At 42.6% G+C, this 12,831-nt stretch overlaps 1 non-coding gene across 1 annotated transcript; it reads left to right on the forward strand.

Annotated features, from left to right (window-relative positions):
- Positions 1 to 49: 49 nt before the first annotated feature.
- On the forward strand, positions 50 to 121 carry TRNAQ-CUG (transfer RNA glutamine (anticodon CUG)). Its single transcript has one exon. It is a non-coding gene; the product is annotated as a tRNA-Gln (tRNA).
- Positions 122 to 12,831: the final 12,710 nt, after the last annotated feature.

Here is a 12,831-nt window from a genome sequence, read left to right on the forward strand (position 1 = left end):
GCGCGCGCAACGAGCATGAGAAGGATCCCGGGCGCCTGCTGGCTGTGGCGGTTCCATGGTGTAATGGTTAGCACTCTGGACTCTGAATCCAGCGATCCGAGTTCAAATCTCGGTGGAACCTGTTCCTTTTCTCCCCCCTCCAAGCTCCAGAAGTGGGACCGGTCCCTCTGGTCTCCCTCCTGTCCAGCCTTCCCCCGCAGCCCATAGCAGCAGAAAGATTATTTTCAACCCAGATAAGTGATGTGTCTGATTGGAAACCCTTACACAAGCCGACGTGCACTGGGGCGTTGAGTTCTTCTTTGCCTCCCGCTGGCCAATGTAAAGCTCTGTTACTAATTATTATCCGTGGCGCTTTAGGGGCTGGTTCATATTCAGGAGCCAACATGTCAAACCATGTCAGCGCCTGGGAGACGTCAGCCGGGCTCGCAAACCTCTTAGCAATAGCCCAGCGTGGCAACGAATCAAAGCTGAGTTGGGGACGTGAGCCTCTGTGCCCGGGTCTCTCCAGTACAGGTACTTCTTAGGGAAGAATTTGAATTAAAAATACTTCACCTCACTGTCTTTGGCCTTGTGATTTGGTATCCCAGGTATTCCCATGGCACCCTGGGAGTCTCCTGTCAGCTGGCGGCGACTTGGCAGAACTGTCACCACAACCAGGACACTGAAGGTACGCTACTATTCCAGATTGCGAAACACACTCTAGTACTTAAAGGGCTCGTGGTGCCAGGGCTCAGAGGGGGACGTGGGTAGGACTGAACCTTGGGTGTGGGGATCTCTGGAAACCTACTGCATCCACAGGGACCTTCAGAGAAATCTAGCTTTATTTGGGAGCAAAAGGAAAGAACGGTCAGCATGCTCCACTTCCTATCGCCTCAGTTCAAAGACTGGGTTTGGCTCAAGCTTGTCTCTAGTCCTAAAGATGTGACCATCTTTAGAGGTAGTCTTTCGCCTGAAAAAATTAACTATTGGGGGAAGGAGTAGGCCATAAAGTTCTGTGTGGCAGAGGGGAGTCTGTCCAAATAAATTCAGTGAGGGTTTGAAGGGCTCATTTAGCAGGAGGGAGCAGAAGAGGAAGATATTCAAACTTTAGCTTGGGCCAAAGGCAAAGCAGCCTTGAACCTGGAAAACGATGGTATTAGCTGTGTCCTGCATGATGTGAAACCCAGAATAAAAATCTGGTACTGCAAAAGCCCTCTTAGCAGGGGATTAGACAATACACAGGTGAGCAAAGCTGCTTTGTGCACTTACAAAAAGTAGTGTTGGGAAAATGTGTTGCTTAAAGGCAGTGTAAGGTAAAACAGGCATGCTTGGGTACAGTCCCTGAAATGCTTATTTGATAGGGGTCAAATTTAATTCTGTGGACATCAATGAGAGCTTTGCTATTGACTTCCATGGCATAGGACTGAGATCTAGATGTGAGGAGTTAAAACGGTAAACTGCAAGGTTACTCATCTGCATAATTAAGGGGAATGTTCTCATCTCCATGTATAGAAATGTAGCCCAGTAGCATTTAGGGGCGTTATGAATGTCAAGCACTGTTCATCAGGCTGAGAAGAGACCTTTTAACATGATCATTTTTGTTGTTTAAAAATACTTCATGGTGTTAAATTAACACCAATGTGCACCTTTCAGTAACACGGAAAATAAAAGATTTAGAGACGTTGATTTGCAATCAAATAACAAATTACATAATAGCAGTTCAGCTTTTAAAGAGCAAGGCTACTCCAGTGGTTAGCGCAATAGATCAGCACTCAGGTGATCTGGGTTCCATTCCTAGGTCTGCCACAAACTGTCTCTGTAACCCTGGGTAAGTGACTTAGTTCCTCTTGCTGTGTCTGCATTGCAATAAAAACCCATCTGTTAGCGACTGCATCAACTGATTCAGGCTGTGGGTCTAACAATTGCAATGTAGATGCCTGGGCTCTGAGATCTGCCCCCCATGGGGGGGGTCACAGAACCTGAGCCCAAACATATACACTGCAATGTTATAGCCCTGAGATAGCTGACTTGTGTCAGCCTGAGGTCATTTATTGCAGAGTAGACTTACCTTCTGTGCCTCAGGGTCTGTCTACACTACAAAACTGTCACCCTAAGTTATGGCGACGTACAGTGACCACAGTAATTAAATCACTTTTGCATGTCCACGCTGTGTTCCTGTGTCGGCGGTGCGCCAACTCACCAGCAGCACTTGCACCGATTTAGCTGTCCGTGTGGGGCATTGTGAGACAGCTTCTGAAAGCCAACAACAGGCGATGTAAGCAATGACGTGTCTGCACTGACACAGCGTCGACCTCACTATGTTGACCTAAGTGCTACGCTGCTCGTGGAGGTGGAGTTAGTAAGTCAGTGTAGTGGGTGAGTTACATTGGTGGGACCTACATTTCCGTGTAGACACCTATGGCGTTAGATCGCTATAAGTTGCCTTGCAATGGGGATAATAGCACTGCCCTACCTAACAGAGGTGTTGTGAGGATAAATACGTTAAAAGAGTGTGAGGCCCGCAGATACTACAGTCATTGCAGCATAGATCACAAAAATACGTAAGATATGAACTTGACATTTGTCAAGCTTAGTTTCACCCTTCAAAAGACACATTTTTTTATGATATTGGGGAAAAATAGAAGCAAATCACAAATCAAATGACACTTTTTTTGGTTAAAAAAAACCCCCAAACAAACAGCAGCACAAAACCCCTAGGTCTTTTTTCCTGTGCTTTTATAGATTTTATTTATCAGTTGATATTTCAGAAAAACCTTTTAATGACATTTTCCACATATACAAGTCTCATTTAATCCTGCACATAACTGCAGTTATTTCTGGGGTGGAAGTAGGTAATACAACATAAGAGGTTAGAACAGGAAGTGGGAAAGGATGCTGTATCCAACTGAAATGACCGTAGTGTTCTTTATATTTCTGTACAGTTATGAACTACTGTAAACTATAATATAGGACTTTTGCCAATCACATCTTTTAAGGTGAATGTGACAGCAGATTGCCACATGCATGAATGGTAGTAGGAGTTGTCTTTAGCTAAGCCAATTTAAACTAATTAAAATAATTTGTAATCAGTCTCTTCTTGGCGTAAATAGGCAAAACTAAAATATCAGCGAGTGCTACAGATCAGGACTAAGGCACACTGACAGAACGGTGTGGAAACATGACTGGGACAGCAGGAAATGCTGCAACCCAAGAATGAGTAGTGTAGGCATAGCGCTGAGGGTGCCTAGGTTTGGATTTTATGGGATACTTCATGTCAGTAAAGAAGTGTATTAACACTGCTATTCCAGTGTTGAGCGCATATACGTTAATAGGGGATTCAGCTCGTCAGGGATGAGGTGCATTGGCAGTACTGGTCTCTATGCTGCTTGTATCCTGTCAGTGCCATTCGTTTACATTTGTGTGAGCCCTGAATTCAATTAAATGGAACAACACAAACAAAACTAGTGCCACATCCTAGTTTCTCTATTCTTCCTTTCAACGCACACATTTCTGTAGTGAGCAGAGGAGACACACAGCACGCTCACAAAACCTAGAGCACAGAGTGAGAGATTCATATAGTTCATGAATGTTGTATGTGCAAGAGAAAAGGAGAAGAAGTCACACTCATAAGTGGGCATTTATAGCCATGTTCTGGAAATGCATAGACTAGCTGCCAAAACAGGCCCAGAAATATACTGCAACAGCATCATTAATGTACGCATGTATGTATATGTATTACAGCTATGAGCTATGGCCATGAATGGTCCTGACTTGTAAATGAGATCTGCAAGGAGCACAGACCTATAAGGCACCATTGATGGGTGAAGGGTATATGGTCAAAAACATGTAGGCCCCTACCCCTAACACCTAGAGTGAAATCCTGGTCCATTAAACTGAATAGTAGTTTTGCCATTTACTTCCATAGGGCTATGATTTCACCCTGCAGATTGGTCTCTATGTGGGATTTGAACAAAATGAAGATTGGCAACTGTTCAGCACTACCATTGCTGTCACATGCCTGAACTTGGCCCTACATTTCCTGTAGATGTGTTTGCAAATCCCATCAAACAATGAGCAGTTCAGGGAATGATTTGGGTCAGCAAGTGACAATAATTCAAAATTGTCCTTGAATGGCTGATGACCCAAATTCTCACCTCCCCAATCAGAGAGACATCCGGCTTTCCCTGTTAACAGGCAAGAGGGACAAAAGCAAAGCAACACAACCCACACTACTCAGTCAGCGGAGAAGTAGTTCCTAGGGGGGAAATCCTATCAATACTTTCCAATTTTCTAACAAGCAATGAGTCATTACAATTATGTGGAGAGAATTCACTCAGCTTTCCAATCAAGCCTCTCAATTATAGAAGAGAAGAGTCATTTTAAGCCTCACCAGTTTCAGTCTTGCACAACATCACTCAGAAAAAGAACTCCTGAATATAAAATCTGCCACCTTAAATAACAAACTTCTTTTTTAAACAGACCTGACCAAATTAAAAGGATTAAGATGTACAAGAAGTTCTACTCTCCATGGCAATGGTGAGTGTCATAGAAATGCATAGTAGTAGCTACATTAGCTAACTGAATTACAGTTGGAAACTCTATTCTTTCTAATTCTACACCTCCTATAACAAGAGTTGGTCACAGTCCAGAACAGTTCCTGTAAATCAGCGTTCCTCTCCCCAAACTGCAGGGTTTGAATAACTTGGGACCCAGATCTGGTGTTACCCTAGATTTGTTTTCAAAACCTGCCCTAGGTTTGCTACTCTCTACGTATCTATATACTTCTGCTGGAGCAAGAGAAGGGAGCAGGTCCAGAAACAGTCAGCAGTTCTCTGGGACCAGTGTTTAAAGCAGATCAATGTTGAAGTAAATGGGAAGGAAGAGATGCTTTCCCCATTCTGTGGGGAACAGGAATTTAATGCAACTGACCAGATGACTCAGTGCTTGATGAGATGAGTCTGTCATAATGGGAAATCATCAGTTCCCTGCCTCCGTTCTGGATTCCGCAAACACACTTGACTGGTCACATCAGTATAAAAGCAATCCACAGGGCAAGTACAGCCTAGGCAGTACCAGCACAAGCTTCTCTATCCTGCCCACCAAAACACCTTGATTTTGATCTGAAGGGATCAAGTCTAGGCGATTGAGAATGCAGTCTGCTCTTGCTGCTGAGACTGCCAACAAGGTTGGCAGTCAGTGGCCAGTGTGGTGCTATGTAAGTACCTGTCTGCCAAGAACTGGACTGAGACTATCAGATGCATTACATTTAGAGCATTGAACAGTCATCAGATGGGACAATTGTCCGTTGCTGCCAGTCAGGGTTGGTTTTCATCTGGTGAAGAGCTCTCTGTCATGATTCCAGTTCTCAGAAACAGCCAGTTCCCCATAATGCTTTTTTTTAAGCCACTGAAATAAAAGTGATAGTATTTGAATACAGTCTTGTAATAATAATAGCTGCCTCTTAAGGTAAATGGGAAGCTGTATCTAGATTAATTTAGTAAACTGATTTTACTATGCGTCCTCTACAAACATTTTCATGGTTTATTATGCCAGGAAAATGACAAAATGCTGGTAATAATATTTCTTGAAGATATTCCTTCTAAATCCACTAGGTGTCCTACCCTTTTCAAACAATTAAGCTGCAGAGAGATGTCACTAGTATTTGAGTTTGAGCTTCCATTTTTCTCTTTAGCAGAAATTAAACCTGGGCTACCAGGGTGAAGAAAGCTATAGACCTGCCTTTTGCAGCTTGCTGAGGTATTCAGCAGGAAACGCAGCTCATTCTGGGATTGTTCTGGTGAATATCCACACATGCTTTCCACAAAGCCCTACACAAGGCTGAAGGTTTCTTTGAAGAATCTGCCTCCTTCCCTATAGAATGCAAAACCGCATGGATTCACCAGAGCCAGACACTTGCTTGATTCTGCATTGGGAGGCTATTTATAGCAGTTTTAAAGTGAGTCCTGTGCTGACCTGGAGGCAGTGAGGACATACATTCTTAATTGCAGAAGCTCTTCACATAATGCAGTTTTGGCATTCCTGGACAAGACTCCAGTCCCTAGCACTTGAACATGATGCACAGCTTGGTTCTCTGGCATGCCAGCACTCATGCCTATCTGCTAAGGCTGTCATTGTACCCACTCAGGAGGTGTTCTGTCAGTTTCCATACAGTGTGGCTATCAATTATCTGGCCAGAGGGACAGGCTGCAGAACAGCAAACAGTGGCTTCTCTTGACCATGAGACCCTCTTATTTGCCTTGAGAATCCACTCCAGAATTTCTTAGTGGATTCACACCCATAGATGTACTAGCCTTCCAGCCTCTTTCAGGTGTCCGCTGTCTACCCAAGTTGGTATGTGCAACTCATCGAAAAGGGATGAGTGCAAAGTTGCTTCTTTGACAGTCTCTTTAACTGAAGCACAAATCCCACTCCACATAAGCGTTGCGATGCTGCATCCCTCTGTGAAGCAAATTTTGTTGGCACTATGAGTGCAATCTGAGCCCGATTCGCCTCTCATTTACACCAGTTTTATACGCTGTAATTCCTTTGAATGTAACAGAGTTACGTGTGATTTACACCAGGTAAGGGAGTAGGGAATCAGGCCCGTATCCCAGAAAATGCAGGAGACAGGTGCACTGTCAGACAATGAGTTTAATACCTTCTCATTACTACATTTAGGAAGCTTCAGGGCCAGAAATATTCGCATAGCTATTATTACTGTACAAATAGGCACCAGGCAGAGTGGCTACAACAGCTTATGGTACTACCTATATGGGAAATGGGGCTAGGTTCCAACATCAGCCTTGTATCCTTGGGCCATCCAGCATTCTCTGCTGCCAGATACTTGCAATCAGCGAAAAGCCCAGCATCTCTCTCACACTGCGTGTTTCATTATTGGGTGTCTTTCTTGCCCTTTGTGTTCAGTGCCTGATGAGCATTTCCCCAACCCACTGTGACAGAAAATGAAGGCCTAATCTTTCAACTGTGCATATGTGATTCATCAGTAGCTGTTCTGGCATTGTCCATATGTGATGCGCAGCTCCCCCGGAAAAGGAGTACATTCAGGAATCAAAAATGGCCCAGCTCACGTGTCTGCTGTCATACATAACAAATACCTCGCGCCCGGCCATGATTCAGTGCATTATCCGTGTGAGCCATCTGGTCCTGCATCTTAAGAAGCAAACTGGAACACTGTGGATGCCTCATTGGTAAAAGCACAAACAGTTGAAGTGACAACAAAGATCTGTTGACATTCTACTCAAGATTCTCCCTCTAGGGGATTGGTTTCATGACCCACTTCCTCTTTCCTGCTACTCTAGAGCGTTACAGTCAGGCAGGCTGGGCTGTCAGGTCTGTCAGTGCGAACCCCTTTGTCCATGGACAAACCCAGTGGGATAAGAGTTTTCTCCCTCATCAGGTGTGCAGTCGCAAGCTGTACAAGATTTGCAGGGTAGAGTGTATTCCATAAAACATTGTTTGATCTAGAATGCTGATTGGTCCTAAACTGCACTATTACTCTACCTGCATGACGAGTCATCAACAACACGCAGGACTGGGCCCTATGTTTTTGACAGACTGAAAAAAAAGATCACACCTAGTTTCTTGAGATGGTCCCAGCTCTCTAGAGGATCCAGGAATGCAGAAAACTCCGAGGCTGCAATAACAGATGGATTAGCAGAAGATGCAGCAGTGAACACACTCCAAATAGAGGGTGATAGGGTCTGGTACTGCTAAGATTTGGTGAAGGTTTCATCTGCATCTAGAACTAGATCCTGAGCTTCTGTAAATTGGCGTAGCTTGATTGTGGAGCTATGGCACTTGATGCCAGCCCAAGATCTGATTTCTAATGTCCACAAAGCATAACAGAAGCAGGCATACACCAGAATGTGCTTACGTTTGGGAGCCTGCACAATGAAAGCACGCACCTGAGGCAGGTGCAAATTTGTTTCTCCAGACACAGAATTAATAGAACAGAGACAAGCAAGTGACGGGTTTGTTGTGCCGAGATGGCAATTCTAATGAAAGCTCATTTCTGAGTTTGGCCTTTTTCCAAGATGGTTAGATACGATACTCAGATTAAGCCAGACCAGCCTTCCTAGTGCCACATGCTCCTTCAGACAGATGTTTATTTATTCTAATACAAGTAAATCTGAAAAAGTCAATTCGCTGTGAAATCAAAGAAGTAATAAAGAATGTTGTGCTTATGCAAACAGTACAACACTTCCAACTTAACGTAGTTCAGCTTCATGCCCTGCACACGCCACACCAGACCAGCATGAGCAAGATGTGAGTCACTGATAAAAGAACAAACGCTTTTTTTGTTATTCACCAGTCTCCAGGGTTTAGAGCCACTTAAAGTTAGTGCCTTCGCCCATATGCATTATTTAAAATTTAATAGTTCAACATAGATACAGCTAGAGCAGGCAATATCCAGTGCCAAAATATCTGCTACGTTGTATTTCCTTAGACCTTCTTAAAATGTCTCTGTCCTGTGTAAAATCCTGGTTCTAGACATAAGAGGGTGCCTTGTATTTAAGGATGGCGTGGCAGGCATTAAGTGTCTTGCTTTGATCAGTGTGGCTCAGCCTTTATAATCTCAGTAGGCAGTAGAATTCAGTTTGAGTGTTAGTGGTATGTAGCATTGCTATGTCTGTTGTCCAGATTAAGCTCCTGGTTTTCTACAAATATTTGACATCATCTTTTAATTTAATTTATTTCCTGACAAAATGGCATCCACCTATGGGTTAAGAACAGAACACACAAAGAACTCCACAAGACTCCAGAATATAATACTATGGATGTTCATGGCCAAAACCTGCTCTCATTTTTACCTGTGCAAATCTGGAGTAACTCCTTTGACCTCACCGGTGTAACAGCAGAATCTAGCTCTTTCTGTTTTGACATGCATTTCTATTTCACTAGTGTCATGTCCAAAGTATCTACCATATATGGATAAGTACAATTTCAACATAACTGTTGCAATTTCCTTGGGAAAGTTATGATCTCAAAGGAAGTATGTGAAAACGTAAGCGTTTACAGTACCTGAATCCCAGTCCTGTAACAAGTATAAGACAGTTGCTGTTGGTTAATAGTTACACATGCAAACAAAAATAAATTCTCCACTAGTGTAGCTGCTCCATTGCCTGCTAGAGAGTTTTGCCCATTAATTCTTTGCTCAGCAGAAAATTTGGCCCAGATGTTGGAGTTTATTTTTAAAATGTGTATGTTCTACAGCTGTTCCCTGATCGTTTATAAAGAAACAGTGTGTGCATTGAATTGCTCAATCCAGCTGTACATGAAAAATAGCTGTATTATGCATCCCTGGTACGTTTGTGTTGTGCAGGAGAAGGTGTAGCTCTCTTCTGCTCACTGTGAATTGCTTGACATTTGTATATATTTAACTACCTTTTCCTTAGCTGTCAGTGCTACATAGTTGTAGTTGCAAGGGTTTATGTTAGCAGTGATATTAGGTTGCAAGTAGATATATCTCCGTAGGCCCTGATCCAGGAAAGCACATAGGGATGTGGTTTCCTAAGAAGAGTTATAGTTGTTATTCTGTATACAGTGAAATTATTTAAAAAAAAAACAAAAAAACAGGCATGCTAATTTCAGCACCAAGGGAAAACATTGAATTTTAAAAATATCAGGGTTTGCAAAATGGAAAGCAACAAAATCTGTAGGAAAAATCTCCCATCTCCTTTTTTCCCCCTTCCCCAACCTTCTAATGGGTATTGTAGAAAATGGAGAGAAAAAAATACAACATTAAAAAGGTCTCAGAACTTACATGGCAGTGACCTTTTAGAAAAGACTTCACATATTATTTTTTTAGCTACAATTTTGCACATATGTTGTTCAACAGCTGCTCATATTAAAGTCCAAGCAAAAGGGATCCGGAATGCAGGGTCTGAAGGTTTTCAGCAATCACTGAAGGCAAAACCTCCTAAAATTGTAGCAGATGTTGCTTACTTTCTGTACACTTAGCAACCACAGTAAAGAAGTTTCTCCTTTGTAGTTGTTATATTTGCATAATTATGGAGATTCAACACAATCTGTGCAACGTTGACACATTGAATGGTTTACTCTGTATTTGGATTTGAACAATCAGCCGAAGTATTGTTCTTCCTAGAATCTTCCTCGACTTTTCAGAGAAGTTCATTAGTCATTGGACTTGAAATCTATGACAATCAAATGACAGTACAGGAAATGAATCAAATGTTGTGTTAGGACTATATTCAATAAAGATGCATTTAAAGATCACAAAATTAATGTTGCTTATTGGACCTACAATGGAATCCTTTTAACTGAAGACCTGATAAGTAACATGCCCATTTCATTGGGACAATTGCCAGAGCAGAGCCAATGTAATTCAATTTAATGATACTAAACAATTGGTAAATGGCATGGCTGGTCTGATTAAATGGTGTTAATTGCAAGCCTGTAGTTAAAAGATGTGAACTACTAGCATTTACTTGCATAAATTTCCTGCTGTGTAATCCTTTATTAACTTCAGGCTGCTTGCCTGCACTTTTATGACCACCAAATTATTTTGGTCTTAATGTGTTAATTCTAGGTATATTGCTTCTAGCACTCTGCGAAATAAAGAGCGCTATATCCCAGCCTAGTGTGTTCTTCCGAGGCATTGTCTATACTAGAAAAGAGCATCTATTTAACTAAATCAATTTAAAAATCAATTTAGTTAAAGCAGCGTTAGCCCCTAATGTAGATGCACTTAAACAGATGCACTTGCATTCATAAATTACAAATTTAATTTAAATCGATATAAGCAAGGATTAAACCGAGTGCATCTACATTAGGGGTTTGTACCAGTTTAACTAGATTGATTTTTTAAACTGATTTAGTTAAGGCATGTTCCTAGCATTGACCAGACTGCTGATAATCACTTTTCCCTCTCAGAAGTATCTGCCATAGCTTTCAGCTGCTGTGATTTTTTGCTTTGATATTTTAAAAGTTAAAATCAAAGATAGTTTTGGAGTGGTTCCTCTGGCTCTAGTAGACAGAAGTTGATGTTGGAGACCAAAAATAACATGTTGTATCTGGCGTGACTGTCTGGTGGACATGATTATACACTGTCTGTGGGAAATGAGAAGCTTCAGAGCAACTGCTGCTCCAGAGGTGTTTATAGGTCTTTACACATGATATTACCAGGGAAAAGTGTACCATTCATTTCACTTTTGCCACTTTCCTAGCAGCTGGTGCATTCCCGTGCAGCCTTGAAGAAGAGTTCTTCCACTGACTGCCACTATAGATATGTAGACATCTATTGATGAAATTATTATTATTATTATTATTATATATGTCATTCTATAGCACCATAAATCTATGTGGCACTTTACAAATGTAGGACCTAATTCTGCAAATTTATACCATTAGTGCTTACTACCTTGAAGCTAATGGGACTGTTCATGGTAGTAAGCCTGGGAGTTAGGTGCCTAAATATCTTTGAGGATCTGGGCCAAAGAGAATGTAGGCTCAGTCCTATAGATAACCCACATTTGTTGCCTGAAGAGACAAGATAAGCTTGTACGAGACAAGACATGAGACAACCACTGAGAAGAGGGAGGTTGTGGAGATTATTTGGTGGATGTGGACAGCAAGACTGTTTCAGACATAATGGAAAGCACCATAAAAAGTTACACAATATAGTGGGGAAAGGGAACAGACAGTTAAAGGCTTAGGAAGAGCTGTACAGTGGGGAGGAGGGAACAAAATTCTGGTGAGGAATCAGAGGTTGAACGTGATGTGAATGTTCTCTGTCCACGGGGAGTAAAGGAGTGCCTGAATTGCCCTCAGCACGCCCATAACACATGCAACTCTGCATTAATACAGTGACTATAATCAAATTTACGCTTCAGGCCTTCAACTGGTCACCTGCAGGGGTCAGGAAAGATTCCTCCCTCCCCCCCTACACAATTGTACAGCTGTATTCAGTGGTTTTTTTCTGCCTTTCTCTGAAGGATTAGGGATTGGCCAGTGCTGGAGCTGAGACACCAGACAACATTGACCAATGCTCCGAGGTGGGAGAGAGACCTCATCTTACTAGATGCCTGGTTGGTGTGTGTTGCTTAAAAGCTTAAGAGTCAAACTGATCACCAGATTTGCAGTCGGGAAGGAATCTTTTCCTGGGTAAGATTGGCAGGGAACCTGGGGGATTTTCTCCTTCCTTCGCTGCATGAGGCATGGATCGCCTGCTGGGATCACCTGGGCATATCCCACCTCATCAATTCCTGGCCATTGCAGGGGTGTTGGTGGCACCTTGGTCTCTCCTGTTCTCTGTGTGAGGCACACAATAGTTGAGTTTCTTCTGAATTCAAATGCTTTAGTCTAACTGAAGTGTTTGGGCTCAGTATTGGGGTGCCTGGGTGAAAATGAAGGGCCTGTGATATACAGGAGCTCAGACTAGATGACCTAATGGTCACTTTTGGCCTTAAACTCTATGAAATCTGAAATCTATTAAAGGTAGCTGATGGAAGAGTTTAACGAGGTGAGTGACAGATTACTGAGAGAGGAAGACTTTAGTAGCTGCTTTATAGACGGACTGGGTGGGATGAGAGGTAATGTGGCCAGTCAGACCTTTCCAGAAACCGAGGAAGGAGGCGACTAGCACAATGTCAAGGGTTCAACAGCAGCACTGAGCACAAGGCGGAAAGAGTAGATCTGGGAGATATTAAGGAGGGTGACTGATAGTTATGCTACTCTTCACCCAGAGTATGCTCAGCACAGCAGCGGTACTGAAATGTTAGTAGCTGGGTCAGCTTTCACACAACAGTGCAAAAAGGAGAAATTCAGCTTTGTACTCAGCACAGGGCCTGATGTGTCACCAGAAAACTGGAA

This window comes from Emydura macquarii, unplaced genomic scaffold (genome assembly GCF_026122565.2).
Source record: "Emydura macquarii macquarii isolate MOO-44397 ecotype Brisbane River unplaced genomic scaffold, CSIRO-AGI_Emac_v2 contig_1644, whole genome shotgun sequence".
In the NCBI taxonomy this organism is placed as follows: domain Eukaryota; kingdom Metazoa; phylum Chordata; order Testudines; family Chelidae; genus Emydura; species Emydura macquarii.